Raw genomic sequence first — 19,480 nt, forward strand, 5'->3', positions numbered from 1 at the left:
AGACAGAGTCCCTGATCAAATTTCCCCTCAAATTAAAGGTGCAGTTGGGAAGCGTTTGCTGCAGAACCAGACTTTGTGGAGATGTTTATGGCAGCAGCACTCAGGCTCCAGCTGAGCAGGGCAGGATCCTTCTGCACTCAGACATCCTCTGCAGCTTGGGGTTGTCCTCGTGGGGTCACATCCCATGGACATCCTGGTTCATCCTGAGGTGGTGGAAAGAAGGAAGGGGCAGTTTGGGAGATAATTTCTGCTCCTGCCCCAGCCCTGTTTTGTATTTACTCTCAGGGAACAATATAAAACACAACCAGATCGTTCCCTCAGCTCTGGTCCTGGCACTGTGGTATTTAGCAAATGGGCTCCAGTCATCCTCAGTATTATGTAATTGGATGGTAATCTTAAAATATCACCGTTTTTACTGGAAATGTACAAACACAAAAAGAGAATTTGTTGTTTTGTCTGAAACCTCACTGTCTTGTATCAGAAATTTGCTGCTTTTTGTGCTCTTGGTACTTTAGACACCCTCTGGGCCTGTGCCTAAATAAAACCCTGGTGGGTTTGGATTCAAGGGTTGGGTTTTGGATGATTTTTAATTTTTAACTGAAGGGTTCCCTCTGCTGGCTCCTTCCAAAATTCCTTTCCACAGGTTAGGAGGGGTTGGAGTTGTTACCTTTGAAATCTAAGAGCACCCTTAGTAACATAAAGCATTTTCATAATGAAAATAAGAAAATATTTCATGGTGACTACAGCTGCCTTCATATGAGTTTAGAAATTAGTTTTATAAAATTGCAAGAAAAATATTGGTTTTTCCTAAATGGTACTTTAATGATAAATAAAATAAACCATAACTGTATTTGAAGAAAATTCTGAGAATAATACCCTTGAAGTTTCAGGTGGGGCAGGGGGAGAAATTAATTTCTTTTTTTTTTTTTTTTAATCTCTGTTGGAAGAAGAAGTTAATGATAAAAATATTTACCTGGGTGAAGTAATGTCCCTGTCTTTGTTTAGAGCCTAATTCCATTTCAGTGTTAGATTGCCCATAAATCTTTCAAAGATATTTAGATGAGAAACACATTAAATTTTTGTGTTTATCCACATTATTTAGATTTTAAATGAATATCAGAATTCTGGTTTAAATTTAATTAATTTTAAATTAAGTTTAATTAATTTCAAATTAATTATCAGAATTATGGACATCCGCCCTGGACTGGGAATTTGGAGATGTAGACTCAGATTTTAGTGGTTTTGATGAGAATTTCTGTAAAAATCACTGAAACACCAATAATAATGCTTGTAATGCATAGAAAATTAGGTAATGATTCAATAACACAAGGAATTCTGTGATTTCTGTGCTATAGAAATCATATTAAGAATTTGAGTGCAACTGCTTATAGTGGAAACTCTTTTCTTTGAAGAATGCCTTTTATTGAAAAATAATATTGTGGAATTTTGCATGAATCACATTGTAATTTCATACTACATCTGAAATACAGTCGGTTAAAAAAATATTTTTTGCTATTTAGCTTAGCAAACTGAGCCCTGATTGCTGCACTCATAAATGTTCAGCCAGGAATGAAAGTGCTCCTGGCTGAACATTTATGAAAGTGCTCCTTTTTTTTCTAAAAAAAAAAATATATTTTGGCTCCAACCACTGAATTTATTGGGACAATCTCATCCCTCTTCCTGCTGCTAAGGTCTTGTTTGGAGTTAAAATTTGGGTTTTAGTAGTGAGTTTTGTCTGTGGGCCTTCAGGAGAGTAATTTAGTTTTCCCAGAGTCCTGAGAAAAGCTCTGAAATCTTCCAGGGAATTGTTAGGCCCTTCAATTTTGTCACTTCTGTAGCCAAGGTCAGGTAGCATTGGCATCTGAGGGGCTGGGGATACAAAATTGTGTTTTTAGAGACTCATGATTCTCATTAGAATATGCAAGGCAGGTAATTCCATAAGGAATGGCAAAGAGTGACTAACAAACTCCATTGTGTGGGGTGGCCTTTGATGCAGTGATTCCTGCCCAATTAACTGAATTTCCAATTTCCAGGGGCCTCTCTGAAGCCTCAATACAATGAAGAACTTGTTTAGCTTCAAGCATGATCTCAGGTCCCTCCACAGTTTGTGTATGGCACAGTGCTGCTTTCAATCAGTTTCAGCATCCAATTTCAGACTTGAGCATTATGTAAAATATAAAAATAGCCTGGTGCAAGCATTGAAATGCCACATGCATTGCAATCCCAGGCTTTTGTCACCTCCTAATGAAGCTGGGCACTCAAGGCAAACTCCTTCCATTACCCAAACCCACCACTGTTCTCCTTGCCTTGGTAATCTGTTCCTGACAAAAGATAAACTCTGACCCAGAGAGTTAAATAGGTTTATATGTCTGAATCAGTACACCTAAAGTATAATATTGGCATTTAGATTTAGAAAGTAATTCATAGTAAGTTTAGACTTGAGCTTTAAGTACTCTGTAATGAGTTGGTGTTTATCTGCTGCCCTTGTAATTGAAAGAAGCGACATTTTGTTTTCTTCAAGCACATTTATACTACCCAGGTGGAATTGATAGCTGTCATTTTCACAAGGACAAAATGATTGAGAAGACAAAAAATGTGGCAGAAAAGTTGTTTTTACAGGTTCAAAGCTGTATTTTTGTATAAGTTATGTTAGGAATAAAATTGCTAAGGATCAGCTACTTCTGAGGTCCGAAGTCTAATGTGGTCTCTCGTTTGGTGGCTGCTTTGTACAGGGAACTGGAGTTGTGAAAGAAATATCTGAAATCACAGAGTGTTTGGCTGGCACAAGGATATTGTGTGTGACATTACTGGATTGCAGTTATGGATGGGATTTGATAAAGGAACTTTTGCAATTGCTGCTCCACAGTTAATGTTTTGTTGTCACAGCAGTGCAGGAGCTGTTGGAGGAACAGCAGAGCATAAAAAAGGAGAAAAATGGGAAATATTTTTTCCCAGACTTCCCAAGTTTAGAGAGCTTCAGAAGAGGAGTCCAGGCTCAGAACTGATTTTGTCAATTATTCACAGGCATGTCCTGAGAGCTGCTGAGTTCCTCAGCACAGATATTCAGCAATTTGTAAAATGCAGCTCCTCACAGAAATCATATACCATAGTAATCAAACATCACAGTGCTTTTCCTTGGGTTTTTCAGTGTTTTAGTTTTGTTTGGTTGTTTTGGCTTTTTTTTTTTTCAGTTTCGAATAAGGCAAGAAAATTTCATCGCGGAAAATACAATTGAATACAAAACAGACAATGAAGTACTGTGAGGAAATGAGCAGCTGACAGACAGAGTTTGCTGTGATGGAGAGGAAACATTTATGTGCTTGTGAGAGGAGCATGTTTGCAGTCATATGTCTCAACAGAAGGAGAGCAGTAGTGGAATTTCCCCTGGAGCAGGGGCACGGGGGGAAGGAGCTGAGCTCGTCCCCAGAGCAGGGAACACTTGTTCTCTTGGCCACTTCACAGCCAGGGCTGAAAGGGATATTATAGATGTTTCTGCACAGCTGAATGAGGAATTAACAAACAGCAGAGCAGACAGGTTGTGTGCAAGACAGGCCGAGATATTTGTGTTTTCTGTGTTTCTGGGCAGGGCCAGGCTGACTTAGTGTGTCAGGCTAAGCTGCTGCAACATCAAGAGACCATTCAGTCTGTGCTGGTTTATTGAGCGCTCTGGAAACCTGCACTGGTTCGTCTGATGGTGCTTCAGATGCCTGGCACGGCTCTGCAGGAATTCACATTTTGGGATCAGGGTGGTTTCCAGCAGAGCTGGTGTTCCTGCAGGACACCACTCTGGGATCTTTGAGATCTGCTCTGCTGGGGTTACCCGCATGTCCCACAGCATCCCAGCACCCACCACTGCAGTGAAAAATCGCTGGATTTGGGGATTCTGGGGGAGGCACAATAGGTATTGTTTGGTTCTGCTTCTCCTTGAGGAGGCATTGAAGGGTATCTCTAATTTTCAGACAAGACCTAAAACAACTTGATGCAAATTCATTAAGAGAATGGCTACCTTGCAGTGACCTAGATCTAAGGAAGAATTCCTATGGATGAATTTTAATTGTTGGAGGGGAAATATAAAAAAATTGTTAAAGTTGTCAAAAATATATTGTGTCAAAAGTGAATCATGGAAGGCATTTCCTAAGATCAGGCTATATTTTGATTATTAACCATTTAGAAAAACCATTCCCTGGACCCTTCTGGCTGAGCATTGGCATGAGAATACAATACATGTGCTTGGAGACGGTGATGCTTTGATGTTGGGTGTACTGATTCAGTTAATTGACACCAATGCAGTTCATTGTTTTCAGCCTTTCATGTTAAATCAAAAGATGTTTTTGAGGTTCCCCTCTATTCACCTACTAAAAAAAAACCAAATAATTAAAAACCCCACACTAAGATTGGTTAAATTTATCAAGATCGTGCTAAAATTTAATAGCCTCTGATTAGAATTCTAAGAATATAAATATCTCCATTCTAGGAATTCAGTGCCTGGACTGGGGGAGGGATAGAAAGATTTGCAGAAGTTCAGTGAGGTTTATACGTTTATATACTTGTTCTGGTTTTGACATGTACATGTATTATCTTCTCTTGAGTATTCAAATTTCTAATATCTCCAATATTTTGGGGAGACTTGAGGAGAGATGAAGAAATAAAACATTTACACCCCGAAAACTCTGCCAGTTCTTGTCCATCTCGCATTTTACCACTGGAGGGCGGTAAAATATTTTCAACTCCTCTTTTTCCTTTCTTTTACTTTTTAAAATTTTCCTTTAAATGTTTGAGCTGCTGTTAAAACATGTATCTATTTTTTAAAAGGTAATTTACACAGTTCCCAGCTCACCATCTCCAGGTTTTATAAGTCATAAGGATTTTTCCACTTTTGTTCTTAGGTTTTTTTCCTTGCTCTTGTGCATAGGAATTTGTGGCCATGGTAGAGCCAGGAAAAGAGGCCAGAGCTGATGATCAAAGGTTTAATAAGATTTCCACGATGGAAATTCTTTGGTGTTGGCATAAGGGCATTAAAAGTGATGCCTTGGCATGGGCAGGTGTCAGCTCCCACAACCGGACTGTAAAAATAAAAGCAAACTTTCTCCATAGAGTGTTTCTGATGCTGATATTATCCCCAAACACTGTCTCTCTGTGTTAAATATGCTGTTTCTTCTACAGTAAAGAGAAATGTGCTCTGACCATGGCCCTTCCAAATTGTATTTTCCAAAAATCTACTTTCTACCTATATTTAAGTTCCTGTGAATGTCTGTGCACCCTGAATTTCCTTGTCAGAGAATTGAATTGGGAGTGTGTCTTTAGACAGGGATGTTCAATTTTTCTGGCTATTACTGCAAAGGTATCCAACATGCCTTTAGATGAGCTTAATATGGTACTTTTACCTATTTTAGACAGGTAAATACTACCATTGAAGAAAGCATATATTGTAAACCACATGGTATTAGTATGTTACTTATACTTCAGCTGAAAAAATATGGAAGGATGACTCTATAGATAGTTTTAGCTCCAGTAATTGCAAGCTGTAAGGTAAAACTTGATTTTTCATTCCTCTTGGATCTTTTTTGTTTGGATTTAATACAAATTATTCAAACAAGAGAACATGGACAAATAGGAGTTTTCTTAAATGGTGTGTGAAATCCTGCTCTCTGCTGAGTGATGCTCTGTTTGTTGGGATGAGTTTACATTGGAGCAGTTTTGGGTGAGGGTGTTCTGGTAGGGACATCCAAGAAAAGGCATTACAGCACCTGTGTGTAATTATCCTGCTCACAGATTTGGTTTTCTGGGCACTGTTTTTTCCATTTCTGTGGGGTTTGTTAGCTGGGCACAGAAGTAGAATATTCTACTTTTGTAAATTGCCTTATCCTTTTTTAACCTTCAGCTGCCAGAATTAGTTGTTTGGCTTTGCCTTTTTGTTTGTTGACTGACCGAATTCTCTTTCTCAATGACTTCTGAATTATTTTGCAAAGCTTTTTTGACTGCTTTATCTCCCATTTCATTTCCTTTAATATCTCCACCAGCTGGAATCCATACAAAAATGACATTGTTGCCGTGACATATTACCTTATTATAGACATCAATAATTTCCAGAGCTATTCCTACTCCAGTGATTGAAATTTCCAGGATGATATCAACGGCACTTAAAAGATCTGGAGAAGTGACAGATTGTAAAGGTTGTACTCGAGCAATCTAATTCAGTGCCATCAGGGTAGGAAATAACTCCACAGCATAACCAGGTAACCAATCTACCTGGCTTCTTCAACTGAGTCCACACAGGAGGCTGCTGAGCCCTGGCCACTGCAACACCTTGGAGGAAAATGGGAAAATAGAAAAGGGGGGGAGAAAAAAAACCCAAAAACCACATGAATCAGAATTAAATGATTGCAATGAAATTGCAATAATGAAATGCAATGAAAGAGTTTAGTCTTAGACAAGGAAATGCCAAGGCTAGGGCTCTTGCCCCACACTTCTTGCAGGGTTAATGTGATGTGCTGAGCTCAGGGTGGGGCTGGGTTCATGGCTGCACTTGCTGATCTGAAAAGTCTTTTCCAACCTTAACAATTCCATGGTTCTATGAGTGCTCTCTCCACAGCTGTTCCAAATCCAACCAGACTGATCAATTATCCATCATCTCTTCCTTGTTTTTTCTCTGTGCTCTCTTAATCTTGGAACTACCAATGATTAAGTTGTTTGCTTGTGAGCACAAAACTCAGAGTTCCTCAGATAACTTTATTTGCCCATTTCAATGCCCCTGCAAAGAGCTTCTGAATCCTCCAAGCATCTGATTTTCCCCCGTCTGTGGTTCAAAACTGAATTTTTTGCACTACAAGGAGCTTCCCAGCGTGGTTGCTCCTTTAGCTGCACCTTATCTTGTATTCCTTGTGGTGTCAGTGTTCCTGGCTTTGGCTTTTTCACTCCCACAGGGAAAGTCTCTGCTCAATAAGGAAAATGTCTGCAATGTTATACAGACATGATCATGACACTCAGAAATTCTGAGGAATCCTTTACATCTGAGGAATCCTTTAAATATGAGGAATCCTACTTGACCATTTATTTAATGCTATTTATTCAAGCTATTCCTTAGTAGCCAACCTCTACCCAAAAGTGATAATGTCCAAATCATGAATATCAGGTTGCAGAGCTCAACAATTGACACAATGCAAACAATTTAAGTCAAAATTTTAGGATTTAGAAAGAATTCACTTTCCCTATTTCCCAGAAGCCTAATTCTTTATTCTTTCATTGTTCAATTACAAAACTGTATTTGATGACCAGAAGTCATTACTCAGTCCTTCCTCTAAATATTTAAATTCTGCAGTAAATGTCATTTTCCCTTATTATTGGAGGTATGGAGGTAATGAATTTTCAGTAGCTTGAAAGAATTCATAGATAATTTAAATTACCCACTCCTGAGCATACCTGACCTGGAAATTACTCTGTGCTTGTGCTGGAGTTCCATGGGGCAATGTTGTGTGTTCTGCAGCCCTGACAATCCATTATATTGTCATTTTATGATATAGACAATGCAGAAGAGGCAGGTTTAAAGTAAGCCTTCACATGGATGCTGTTCCACATTAATCCCTCTCTTCCTTATAACATAAAAGGCAATCTTTGGGTTATGGAGGAAGACTAGGAAATACAGGAATGCTAATTATAAATGAAAGTGAAATACTATAATAATTTACATTATGTCCATTGCTGCACTTTTGTCTCCCTCACTTGATCTCTTTATTTGAGACAGCATTCCTGGCAAACTGTTGCACTCTTGCACATAAAATATGCTGGAGAATTAAGAAACTTGTGTGTTAAACTTCATTTTTAAACAATGCCACAGGCAAATTGTCCCCTTTTTAAAGAGGACATTATAGCATATCTGTGTCTATAAATACAACGCATAAAGCTCCTTATTACCAAATGCTTTATTAACATCAGCAGACAGTCTTATGACATGATCTATGGTTGATTGATTTGCCTGAAAGCCACTTTAATACTGAGGAAGAAGATTATTCATCTCCAGAAAGAATGACAGTCAACAATAAATCATTCCCTCCATCTTCTTACATAGCCATGAAGTTAAGGCTATCAGCTGATAAGAACCTAAATCAAAGTATGATCTGTTTTTTGGAGGGGGTTGGGTTTTTAATAAGAAATGCATAAGGTTCCTTTCTTATTTTTTTGATCAAACTAATGCTGCAAACACAACCACTGCAAATGTGTTGAGATATCAGAAGTTTTACATTTAACAGTAAGAATATGGGATTTTTCTACCGTAATTTTAATTTTACTTTACATTTAAGATCATTTTGGCTTGTTTTGTAATCTGATTTACTCACAAAATTACCCAAACTGAAGATTTTTTCTACAAAATAAAGGTTGAAAGTGTAGTTTAGCAGAGTTTTGCACCATTTATAGAGCTTATTCAGTGAAATATTTTGCTGATTTGATTTTTGGACTATTTATGGGATGGTTAATTCCTTTGTTCTTCCATTGCTTTTTTCCATGTGTACTTCTGCTTTCCTGCCCTTCTGACCCTGAGCTGGGCTCTCCCATGGGATTTAAGGCAGGGAAGCAGCAGCAGTTCTTGTTTTCCAAGAGCACCAAGGTGCAGGAGCAAGTCAGAGCCCCTGCTTTGCCTGTCCTCAGGACAAGTGCTCAACAGTGACTGAAATCCTGAATTTCAAATGGATTTGGGGTTTTTGAGCCTCACACCAAAGCAGGAATGCTCAGCTTTGAACACTTTGGCGTCTGGCTGGGCTCACAAACAACAAAGGAAGATCCAGGAGCAGGGAGCAAGTTCAGTGTTTGGATGGTGACAGTTTGCCAGGCTGGGTAGCTCTGTTTGTGCCCCATTGGGATTTGGGGAAGTAAAAAGTGGATTATAAAAGAGGCAAAGATTATTGTTACAGTAGTATGGAAAAGAAAAATAAATGTAGACATTTCTGACAAAATTGTACCTTTGATATTTCTGTTTCTGCTTCTTATGAAGTCTTTCCTCTTTATCTGGAGGTTGGATGATTCAGTGAATTAGGGGCCCCTCTTTTGGTTTGCTTTTTAAAAAATCCTTATTGCTTTTGGCATGCTGAAATCTTTACTGAGGTTCTGATTTTCCTTACTCCACTGCTGTAAAGCCTCTCTGGCATTGCCTTATCAAGTGCAACTAATTAACATCAAAGGGATATTGTTCATTATGGCTCTATGATCAGCCATGTATCCCCTATATGCTGAATTGGCTCTTTTGAATCTCATTCAGAGTGCCTGCTCTGAGTCCCTTACAGATTGCCTTGTTCATTTGCACAGCGCTACCCAGGTTAATATTCACATGCATCTAAGTGGAAAATTGCCTCTTCCTGAAGGACCATCAGCCCTGTCTGGTGGCATTTTCTATAAAACACATACTCAGATATTGCACTGCTAACAGGCAGTGCTTTATTTCTCTGTTACCTCTTGACTTAGCATGCCCATGATCAAAACCCAACCTGCACATTTCTGCTGCATTTCCTTTAATTTCGTTTCCAGGGGTCTGTTTTCCTTATCCACGTGTCACCATTGCTTATGAGAGCCCATAGGTGGACACAGATCCCCTCCCTGGCCATTTTCTGTTTCCCTGCCATCACAGTCTGCTACTTCCACTCTGTCTGTGAAGAAAATTCTGTCCAGTTCCTGGAATGAAGAGGGAATTCCATCAATGCTGCAGAAAAATGCAATGTCTGGAGCAACCCCCTGAAACTGCATCTCTGTGGGTTTGCAGTTTCCTCTTGGTCAGCACAACAAACCAGGTCTGTTCCCCATATTCTGCAGGTTCAGAGGGAACCTTGATTCTCATCGCTGAAAAGGGAGTGTAAACAAAAATGCCAACATCACACTGTTCAAAAGTTAGTGTATCATTTTCCATTGGAAATCATTTCCCTGCTAATTCATGGAATCACCATAATTCCTCTCATGGCATACACAGCTATATCCAGAGAAGTTAGGATAGTTTTCTGTTACACATTATGGGAATATATATGCATCCCTTCCCTGAATTTCTAGCATTTTTATACACTAGCTTTATATTTTTTTATGTTTCTCTAACGCCTTGCAGTTTCTTGGAAGCCTATTTACCTACTGTAGATATATTTCTGGCTTCATAAAAGGTGTTTCGTGTGCATTTTATTTTCTTTTCTAATTCAGAGTATCTGAAACACAGTGAGGTTTGTGCTGCAGTCCATAAAAATGACGCTTTTCTGTTATAAAACTGAGCTTGTGTTATGTGCTTTGGAGTGTTCTGAACTTCGTGGGCATTTGTTCACTGTTGCAAAAACTGACAAGAATTTTGTTTGTACTTAGATGCAGATTTTGGGGAGTATCTGCTTACCCCAAAAACTGCACATTTTTTACACCTAATTTGGTATCAAGTCAAGTGGTAACCACACCATTTAAAATACTTTTTTACAAGCATAAAAGGAGGTGTGCTGTGTGTGTGTATTAATTGGGAGTTTCTAACTTTGCCTTGAAAAAGTGAAAAACTCTTTAAAAATAATGCCATGCTTTACTTTCAGATCAATGCAGTACAGGCAGGTGCTGAAAGTGCTTCTCTATGATTTTAATTTTGGCACATCAGCAAGGCAATCTAGAATTCCAGCAGCTTGTGTGTCCTGGGGATCCACTGCTTTGCTGAAAAAATTGAGAACTTGTCAGTATGAATCACCATAAATATTATTGTATAATATCCCATACATAGCATAATATAAATATTTTAATGTAATGATATTACTTAAATATGAATATTTGAATTGTAATAGTTTACAGTAAGAGTTGGCAATGAAACAAGAATGTGTGACACCCCTTGTAGTCATGTCCCCTGTGGAGGGCCAGGTAGACCTTTTTACATTTAAGACCAGAATGCCACCATTATTACTGATTTTTTTACCTGTTTTGCATCCACCTTGTAGAGTTTGACACTGTTTTTGTTGAAATTGTCCAGTTTAGATCATCTTTATTAGATCACAAAAAATTCTACATGCCAACACTATAAAAACCCTCATACCTGCTCAACTCACGGCCTACCCAAGGAGTGCAGCTGCTTAATGTGCGGAAAAAGAAAATATTCATCTGTTCCTTAAAGATTTAAATTGTCATAAAAATCCAGTATTAAACATGGTGCCTGTTTAGCCTTTTTGGGTTTCCCTTAAGTTTGGAGTAAGTCATCTTGTATTTGGTGCTGACTGAAAAATGTAATTTGACGTTTTTAAAATTAAAACCGTCATGGTATTTAAAGATGAACTTAAGCTCTGCTAATTCTATTAAACTGCATGCTGCCAATGAGTTATAAAGTCTAATTAATCATTTTGTCAGCTTTGCCTTCTGAAGCTAGTCAATATAAATTTGAATAAATAGGAAGCTGTTGACCCAGACACCTCTGGATGTTCTGAATAAAGATGTGCCAGTAGTAAAACACTCCAACAATCACCCACTTTGCACATAGTGTGCGCAAATGTGGCAGGGAATTACACACTAACACACAGGCGTGGCGTTGGTCTTAATTTAAATTATTTATTTGTGGTGATAAATAAAGGAATATGTGGAGTCATCCCTCCTGTGTTTTGTCAAGACAGGGGTTTTGAGGAGGAAAACTTTTTAGCCCAAGTTTGTCGCTGACACTGCAGTGTGACATGTCACATCAGGTTGCATCAATAGAGCCATGTTATGTAAAAGTAATGAAATGTGACTGATAGAACCCAAGATACTGTAACATACTGTAACATAATGTGTCAGCATTTCTTTAATGGAGCCTTTCAGGAATGCTTTTTTTGGTAAAACACCTTAAAAAGTCAGTTACAAAGAGCGATGAGGAGAGAGAAAACATTTGCTCTCAGTTGCCGCCACAAGAAACACAGAAAATGATCTAAATAAAAAATATTTCCAGTAATTTATATACATGCGTATGAACTAGAAATTCAGAATAGTGAAACCTGGGCATCATTAGTTAATTTTCTAACTGTGTTTTATGAAATTTGTTTCCTGATAATGCACAAGAGTAAAAATTTGCCTGTGTTTGACATAAGGTGTGGTATTGGAAGTTCTCTCTATCCAACAGAAAAACTTCTATTTCTCTAATATATCCTAACGATCCAGGAAACCTCATTTCCATTAAAACCAGCCCTGTGACCCTAGAAACAAAATGATTATTTACATTTTTGGAGGTCGGATTGCATCTTTTCCTCCATCCCTCACCGAGCTGGTGAACCTGGGGGCGGAATGGCCCCGCGTGAGGGATGTGGCGCATAAACCACCCCTGCCACCAGCATCCTTCTTGGCAGGAGGGGAGACACCGAGCTGTTTGTCTTCAGCAGATTAACAGGGAAGGTTGTTTTTGTTTGTCTGACTGGTCAAGGACAATTTACAGTTCAGTTACTCTGAAGGAAAGACTTGTTGATTTGAGAGCACTCCTATTATAGCTGCAGGTAGGGGATGATGGATTCAGCCGTCACCGTGATAGAGTGCAGCCCGCGCGCTGGCAATGCACTAAATAAATAAAACACTGGTGGATCTGTTTGCTTCAGCTGCTTAACAGCAAGGGCTGCCATGTAGGTGGAGGCTTCTCGAGTGGGGCAACCAAGGGTTTCAATCTCCTCTTTAGCTCAAACAAGTGCTTGGTCTTTCTGAGAATATTCAGATTCATCCATAGGGAAAACAAGGAAAGAAAATGAAAAGAACGCTTTTTTTCTTATAGGAATTTTGAATCCCAGTGGCTCAAAGACAAATTTTTGTACTTCCTACAAAATATTGTCTTCACCTAGTTGAACACTCATTTTCTCCATTTTTTCCGTATCTTTGAATTCCTGAGACAAGAGTTGTTAAAAATCTAGTTTGTCCCTTGGCTGTGGGAGACTGTTCTGTGTAGAACATCCACTCTTGGAACAGCCACTGTAACAGTGGGCACAAATTCTCTTGTAGGTTTAATTGATCTATTAGCTCAGTTGCTTATTCTCTGGCTGGATATTACCCTTGATAGCCATTATCATTCCATTAGAGCAGTCTTGTCAATTTTTAATTGCTGATCATTTAGGATATATTTAGTATACTTAACAACTCCTTTTTTACTCATCAGTGGGAATTGTTTGCTATGCTACAGAGCTTTTAACTAATAGGAATTTTTCTTCTGTGTCATGTTAGTTTTTATGATTTTTCTCTTGGTGACATGAAATAAATCACTGCTAACAGTACTAATTTCACTATATTTTAGTTAATTATATGGGTACAAATTTGCATTTCAAATTAAAATTTATACACTTGAGAAAAAACTATTAAAAACTGTAGAAGAACTCAATAAAAAACCCATGTTTACCTTCTACTTTCCTGCACATCTCATTCCATGCTCTTCAGTGCAGGCAGGGTGCATAGGCTGGTCTTGAATTTTCTGGTATGTTGTGGTGTAAGTAAGGCTGATATTGACAGATATTGCACTTGCAGAGCTGCTGAGAGATCAGAAACAGAAAATTGGGAGAAAATTTATGTCCCCAACCCAAAATTTGAGTTCCATGTTTCATTAGGAGGCGGTGCTGAGTGCTGTCCATGGTAGCTGAGTGCATCTCTCCGGGCCGTGTAGTGGTTACACCAAGGATTGTCATATTCATATTTCATATTATTTTCATCTTGCAATTCAAGCAGCAAAGATGGGATCTAGACTGAGAGATCATACATCCAAAGTCAGTAAACTTTATTTCCAAAATCAAGAGGTTTTTCCCAGAGTTTTTTGTTTTTCCTGATAGGTTTGGGCTTTTTCAAGTGTTCAGATTTGCAGAAACGCTTGAGAGGTTGAAGGTAGCACCCAAAGGCCAAGGTGAGTTTCCTCTGTAAAAACACTGATCATTTGTTGTCTTGTGGCCTTCCTAAGATGTGATTATTAATCTCAAGATGATTTTTTGTCTGTTTAAATACTGTGAAAACCCCACTGAGTCAGGAAACCTTTAAAAACAGAGAACTGGCAATTCCGCATGAAAAACTTTGACACACACAAAAGACACATCACCTCTTCAGCCCTCCAAAAAAGGGGATAGCAGCAGAAAAGAAAGCTGCTTTGTTCCTCTCTGAGCCTTGAGTGGAACAGATAACATTATTGAAGGGAATCATACAGAGCCATGTTGGACAGTTCTTTCAGCAAGGATGGACTCTGTTTTTCCTCATTGTCTGCTTAATACTGATACTGCTTTAGTGGCCACAAAATACAATTTTACGAGTGTTGTTTCTTTGCTATCAGGTGGAGCCACGAGGGCAAACACCTGCCACTTGTAATAATAGTGGCTTTTTGCGGGTAAAGTTGGAAGGGGTGATACTGCGAATAAAAGTCAGTTTGACAGGGAAGAGTAAAATCAGTGTTAATGCTGTTTGGTTTTGAAGAAGCCTTGACAAATTGAAAAGGCAAATTAAAGCATTAGGTCGATATAGCAAATGAGAATTAATAATCTCATAAAATATAACACTAGTAAGAATTAATAGAGGATATGTAAATATTATCAGTGGGGCTTCAGTGCAGATAAGCTCTGCTCTGGGAGACAGACGTCTGGCAATGGCTCTGGTTTCTGCAGGTGCCTTTGGTGCCCTCTGTCATGTATTTAGCAAGTTCATCACTGGAAGGGAAATGAGGACCTAATATTGCAAATCAGCCAATTTCTACTCTTCCAAATCAAACTTTTGTGTGGAGGATACTGAAGTTTCAGTACTGGTAAATTTAATATTTTCTTGGCTTTTTTAGCAAGTTTTACACAACCCTTTTCTTCCAGTTTATAGGTTGATTTTTCTTAACCTTTTCCCTGGTTTTCCACACTTTTTTTTTATTTCACTGAGTTCTTATCTGTGCTCACAGTAAGCTTAATTCGTTGCTCTTGCTCTGCAGAGCACTCCAGTAATTACTGAAACTGCCAATGAAGAAACAACTACAAAGAAAGAATTAAATGTGTGCTATAAATAAGGTATTGAATTCTGTTTGACTGCACAGGGCAACAATTTCTAAAAATTGCTGAAGAGTCCAATAAACAAGGTAGATCTTCAAGATGTTGTGTCTGTACAAACCTGCAGAGACCCCCACAAATTGCTCTGTACAAATGGGAAATGAGATGAAGTTTTAAACTTGCAAGTACTTAAGTATGTAATTACTTGTTCTAAGAGTAATACCAGGGGGAAATCGTGGAGAATCCAAAACTGCATTGTTCTTGTCCATGCCCTTTCTGTTCAGATGAGCAATTCTTAACCAAATTTCACAGTTCACACTTCACACTTTTTCAGAGATTTCTAACTAACTTCTTCCCCAGTACAGCAAGTTTTGGAGGTGAAAATGGGGAATATGTTTGAGGTAACAGTGAGCAGGACTGAAAGGTGACTCAGCCCCAAGTCTCTCTGCTCAGCTGCCCAAGCTCAGCTGCCAAACGCCTATTTAAGTCCCTGACTCCTAAAATAAATGTTCAGAGCAGCCTTGCCAGTCAACTCCAAAATTTTCAAGTCAGTTTTCCACTGAAAATTTGATTTGATTTTGGAGTTAGCTGAAAATCAAGCGGTCCAAGTGCTATTTAAAATGAATTCCTGGAAGTGTGGGAGTCATCCCTGAGATCTCAAAAGCAAATCCTGAGTAGCTGGGGCTCTCTGGGAGGTGTCTCACAGTCCAGCTGAGGCTGGAGAATTCACATTGTACTGTGAGACATTTTGGCTGCCCCACCAGAAGCAAAACTTGTGCAAATGACAAAATTTGAGAATGAGGTGACTTGGCCACACTGATGGGATTTTCACGGGAAAATCTGCTGGAAATGCACGTTCTGTACCAACTGTATGAAGATACTGTAAATGCATTCTGCTTGAATATAATTTATTGCTTTTCCCTCTGTGATTAGAGAAAGCAGACGAGCCCTTCTCTGCACTCAAGGAAATTAGGGAAATCAATTTCATGGGAGAGGCAATAACAAACAAACAGAAAGCTCTGGGTTAGCACAGGAATATTCACATTTTAAAAGTTGTGCAGGTTAAGCAGAAAAGTTTCTTCTTTTTGTAGAGTGATTTTTCATTTTGCACTAGAGGCTTTTAGGGTTATTAAATGTCCAGATTTTAAAGTGTATTTCGTCAACTGAAGCAGAACAGGAGCCAAATTTGGGGTTTTGATACGCAAGCATCACTCTCACTAATTCCATTATGAACTTTACATTTATATTCAAAAAAGCCCTGCCTGACTCTGCAGTGTGTGCTGTATGAGATATCCCAGAATCACAGGATATTCTGGCTTGGAAGGGCCCACAAGGATTGAACCCAGCTCTTAATGAATGATCCATGCAGGGATCAAACCCCCAGCCTTGGGGTTATTGCACCTCAGAACTGAGGGCCCTGGCACTGCAGCACAGACTCCTCTCAGTAACTCAGATTTCCTTACGGCTCAAAATTTACAAATAATTGATCTCTGTCTTCTTGTTCTTTTTAACCTTGAAATTATATTTTATCTCCACTAGGGAGCAGCAAATGACATAAAAATATCATTACTGCTTTAATCCCATGGAAAGGAACACGGGAGAAATGGGACTAAGACTTTTAAATTCAATAATCTGGCAGGTTAAAAATGCATTCACTTTGAATTCTTGTGTGAACAATTGTGATTTTTGAAAACTACATAGTAGCTTTATCTCTTTTTCTCTTTTTAGCTCAGCTCATTTAAAGTCCCCCTGTATAACTTGTCTTTTGGTGGATAAAATGGGTTTACTTTCATCTTCAAACTGCTGTAAAAGGGTTAAGGAAGGGCCTGAATGCTTCAATTTGCCTCAAATGGAAGCTCAGTTGGATTTCTCTTTTACTATGTGTATTTTTTAATAGTATTTTTGTGATAAAAGTACTTTGAATTAAGACATATATATATATTCAGAATATTTAAATTTTTTAATGTTATTTAATTTCTTATCCTCCTACTTGTCTTTGCACTCTGAAGAAGAAGAAATAAAGATTCATTAAAGAGTGCACTAAAAACAAATATATGACATTCATCCTTTTTGGTCTGGTTAGACTAAACACACAAGATAATATAAGGAAAGTGGATATACACAAATTAAAAGAGCAAGCAGCAGGGATGGCATTGAGTTTCTTCTGGACAAATGGGCTAAAACTTAAGAAAAAATTAAACTTTTTTTTTTTTTTTGTGGCTGTCAGCTGCTAAACCAGGGAATCATTTTCTCATAAAAGTGATGAATGCTCTCTTTTGGAGTCCTTTAGGAGTGGGCAGGGGAAAGCTCTGAACAATACACAGCAGAAACCCTTGCAGTGACAGAGGCTCCATCACCTTATTTCTTACTCTGAACTCTGCTTCCTTCTGCCACTGAACTGGAATATGTAATTGACAGATCTTAAAAACAGGAAATTTCCAAACCAGATTTAGGGCTTAATTTTTCAGGTGATTTCTTGGTTGGAGAAAGACATAACTTTGTAGAAATAACAATGATGTGAGTGTATAACCAGTGCTCTTTATGCAGTAACTTCTGCAATACTGGATATTGCTGGGTGTTGAAAGTACCTCTGAAAACTCACCACCTTCCCAGAAAAACAGGACATTGCATTTTTGAAAAACAGACATTTTTTAGGTTTTTTTAATCAAATATATAAGAAGGAGAAAAGACTTCACATCAACTTTGGAAGCTGCTTGCTCTTAATTCTTTGTGGCCTGGAAGAACGCTGAGCGTGTTTTGAATATCAGCACGTCACAGGTGACGTGTCCAGCCCACGAGGCAGCACTGGTGGCACATTTTGTCCTGGCTCTTTGGTACATTAGGCAGCCCTGGGGCACGGGAGGAGCCCCTTAGGATCTCATCCACCTGAAATTCCTGCTCCAGCTCCTTTCTGCTGTCACACCCATGGAAATCCTCTAAATGGCTCCAACCAACTCAAAGCCTCCCTCTGCTCCGTCCTCCTCTTCCAGGCTGAGATGTTTAACTCCTTTGGCTGAACTGGAGGCAATGTCCTCAAAGATGACAGGAGCTATAGGGAGATGTCAATTTTGGGTCTAACTCTGCCCACCCAAACCAGAGCTGAGGTGCTGAGGGTGCACTTGGTGCCTTTTGGGGCCACCTAAAAGCAGAGACCAGGCAAAATTAAGGGAATAAAAGCAGTTCTATTTATTGAAGGGTCTTCAGGTACATTTAGGGCACATGAAGCCCCCCGGGGCTGCGCCCAAAAATTGACAACAGGTCACGGGTTTGCACACTTTTGTAAGCTTGGTCCATTTGCATATTGGGGGTTAATTTTCTAATTACAGCTTCGGGTAATGAAGTCATTGACTCCAAGTTTGTTCCCCACCAAATTCACTTTTGTTTGCATTTCTTGGGGCCTGAGTGAGGTGTCCTTGACTGCCAGACCTGGAGAGGAATTGTTGTGCCTGCCCAAAATGGGAAAGCAGCAGCTCACACTGTACATGGAGTTTAGAGTTATTCACTAAAGAACTGCAGGATACAAATAGATGAAAAATAGAAAAGCTCAAGCCCTAAGGCATCACACCCAGCTCTGCCAAGAGCAGACAGGGATCATGGCTTGGAGACTTCCAGCTGAAATCCCTTGGGAAAATCTTAATCAGCAGGATTGGATCCGGCCTGGAGCCTGGTCTGCCCTGGTGGCACAGCTCCTCCCAAAGGGCTGAGAGGAGCAGGAGTGAGCCCGCAGCTCCAGAGCTGCCCCAGGGTGGGTGGCACACACTGAACATTTCCTCCTTCACCTCGGAGCTCCTCTGGCCCTGCTGTGGAGGGAGAATGTGCTGCAGTGCTCTCCTGCTCTGTTTGTGCCCAGGCTTCACAGAAAATGAGAGCACTGGGGGTAAGAAAAACATCTAATGGGAAGGTACTGAATGTGTTTTCAATTGACTTTTTCCTCTGCCAAAAGGAAATGTAAACACTCAGATTTCCCAGTTTTCATGTGCCACGCATGAAAGTGATTGGGATCATTTACATTCACACTTATTTTGATAGGCAGGCAATAGATAAGTAGTGAATTAAACTTTTTCTCTCCACCATCTGTATCCAAAAGCAGGAGCATTAGGAGCATGGCAAGTGATGCTGGTTTGGGATGCAATTATATTTCAATGGAAAGGTAAATGTATGGAAAATACCTGAAAGCTGACCATAAGTTTGTGGGCTTATTAGGATTGCAATGAGCATAAACTATTGAATTCCATTGAATTATTTATGGAGTTTCAGGACATAAGATTTCTGTCATTCTGTTGACTGTGTTATAATTAGAATAACTCTGGCATCAGCATCAAGTTGCACACAAACCAAAAATAAATAGGATCAATCATAAGATCATAGTATTGAGTGAAAGAGCTAAAGTATGATGAGCTCCTAATATATGGGGAAAAAAAACCACAAAATTCAGCTGCTCTGTTAAGACAGACTGTTGAAGGTGTTGGAATTTTTCACTGACACAATGGTACAGATTTCATAACATATTTAAATATTTTATGCTTCTTCCTTGTAAATCTAACGTGGAA

The sequence above is a fragment of the Camarhynchus parvulus genome, chromosome 4A, assembly GCF_901933205.1.
Source record: "Camarhynchus parvulus chromosome 4A, STF_HiC, whole genome shotgun sequence".
Classification (NCBI taxonomy): Eukaryota; Metazoa; Chordata; class Aves; order Passeriformes; family Thraupidae; genus Camarhynchus; species Camarhynchus parvulus.